The sequence below is a fragment of the Petromyzon marinus genome, unplaced genomic scaffold (assembly GCF_048934315.1).
Source record: "Petromyzon marinus isolate PM22_M1 ecotype Great Lakes invasive population unplaced genomic scaffold, UKy_Petmar_22M1.pri1.0 PM_G_Scaffold_18, whole genome shotgun sequence".
NCBI classification, from domain to species: Eukaryota; Metazoa; Chordata; class Hyperoartia; order Petromyzontiformes; family Petromyzontidae; genus Petromyzon; species Petromyzon marinus.
The window spans coordinates 1012501-1015000 of NW_027422739.1; the positions used below are offsets into that span (position 1 = coordinate 1012501).

A 2500-nucleotide genomic window follows, 5' to 3' on the forward strand; every position below is an offset into this window, starting at 1 on the left:
AAAGCAATGGCGAGTCGACTCGAGAAATTAGCATACGTGTTGGTGTCAAACAGGGTGACCCCATGTCACCCCTGCTCTTCAATCTTGCCATGGACCCTTTGATATGCACCCTAGAGTCACACGGAGTTGGGTACTCCATTGATACCGACCACGTGACAGCTCTTGCGTTTGCTGATGATTTGGTGTTGGTGAGCGAATCTTGGGTTGGTATGGCCGCCAATCTAGCGATCTTGGAATCATTTTGTGGGCTATCGGGATTGGAGGTTCAGGCCAGAAAGTGCCAGGGCTTCATGATAAGCCCAACCAAAGATTCATATACGGTGAACAACTGCGACCCATGGACTATCAAAAATAAAGATGTCCATATGATCCAACCTGATGAATCAACGAAATACCTTGGTCTGAAAATTGGCCCTTGGACTGGCACTATACAGCCTGATCTACATTGTCAGCTAAAGACATGGATCTCGAAAATCGATGAGGCGCCTCTGAAGCCAACTCAGAAGGTTGAACTACTCAATGCCTATGCCCTACCCAGATTGTTATATCCTGCAGACCACTCGGACTGCAAGCAATCAACTCTCCGTGGGTTGGACCAAGAGATTAGAAAGGCGGTAAAAGGATGGCTCCACCTTCCCGCTTCAACTTGTGATGGACTGTTATATGCCAGAGCCCGAGACGGAGGCCTTGCCATCTTGAAACTGGAAAAAACAATCCCTTCGGTTCAAGTTAGAAGGCTGCAACGTATAGCAAACTCGTCCGATGCTATCACCCGTAATATTGTGTCCTCGCATGGTATGGAGGAAGAATACCGTAATTTGTGGGTACGAGCAGGGGGTGACAGTGATGCAATCCCAACATTCGTTCTCAGGGACTCGGTGTCAAAAGAACCTGTATATCCGAGACCCTGCGATTGGAGGGAGCATGAATTTCAGAGATGGTGCGAAAAGCCGGTTCAAGGAAGGGGCATTGTAAACTTTGCGCATGATAGAATCAGTAATGCTTGGTTGAGGCCATGGTGCGGCTTTAAACAATGCTTCTTTATCGCAGCACTACAACTAAGGGCAAATATTTACCCAACAAGAGAAAGCTTGAACAGAGGCAGAGATGGGGCCTTACGTTCCTGCAGGAAATGCTCTGCCAGACTCGAGTCCCTTTCGCACATTCTCGGTCAATGTCCTGCAGTACAGAAAGCAAGAATTGCGCGACACAACAAGATCAGTAACATTCTGGCAGACGAAGCGGCTAGATTGGGCTGGTCTGTATACAAAGAGCCACGGTTCATATCCGAGACGGGAGAGATGAGAAAGCCTGACCTCGTGTTTGCAAAAGATGAGGAGGCGGTTGTGATCGATGTCACCGTCCGTTTTGAGCTTTCAAAGAATACCTTGTCAGATGCTGCCTCGCACAAAGTTTCGTACTATACCCCTCTTGGTGATCAAGTCAAAGTGCTGACGAAGGCTAGCAAGGTCACATTCTTTGGATTCCCGGTTGGGGCAAGAGGAAAGTGGCCCCTTGAGAATAACGAGGTACTTACCTCCCTGGGCCTGACCAAACCCAGAACGACATCACTGGCCAAGATGATTTCCCGCAGAACGCTGCTTTTCTCTCTTGATATTCTGAGAATGTTCTGTGGAAATTATGCGGTCTATGAACAGTCATAGACAACCTCCGAAACAAATAATAGTTTTGTTTTAAGATGTCATTTGTTTTAGATTGATTTTGTTATTTTCGAAGGTGAAGTCGGTTTTTATTTCATTTTACTATTTTCCACAATTTAGATTGTTATTTTCCAAGATGAAGTCTTGGTTCTTTTTTTTATTGTTAGTTTTTTTTTTTAACACGTCGTATTTGTTACTTTAGAGCTTAGAGGGGACTTTATTTTCGCCTTACTATTTTCTGCCTACAAAGAAGATTAAAAATAAGCTTTTTTCAAGATGGTTTTGTTATTTTCCAAGGTGAAGTCTTGGTATTCTTATTTTACTATTTTCCATAAAGAAGACCTTTCTTTTAGATTTTGTTATTTTCCAAGACGAAGACTTGGTATTTTTATTATATTGCTATTTTTTACACGAAGCTTATTCAAGAGCACTTATATAGATTAGACTTTGTTATTTTAATTCTTTATTTTTGGACTACATCAGTTCGAGAGTCCTGTAACTTACTATTTTCTGCCTACAAAGAAGATTAGAAATAAGCTTTATTTAAGATGTTTTAGATTAGATTTTGTTATTTTCCAAGGTGAAGTCTTGGTTTTTTTTATTTTACTATTTTCCACAAAGAAGACTTTTCTTTTCTTTTAGATTTTGTTATTTTCCAAGACGAAGACTTGGTATTTTTTTTGGTATTTTTTACAGGAAGCTTTATTCAAGAGCACTTATATAGATTAGACTTTGTTATTTTAATTCTTTATTTTTGCACTACATCAGTTCGAGAGAAGACTACAAACCAGCTTTATTTAAGATGTTTTAGATTAGATTTTGTTATTTTCCAAGGTGAA

The 2500-nt window shown here is 41.2% G+C and overlaps 1 pseudogene; it reads left to right on the forward strand.

Moving 5' to 3' along the window:
• Positions 1-2500, forward strand: part of LOC142911564 (28S ribosomal RNA) — a 9390-nt pseudogene that overhangs the window by 3824 nt on the left and 3066 nt on the right.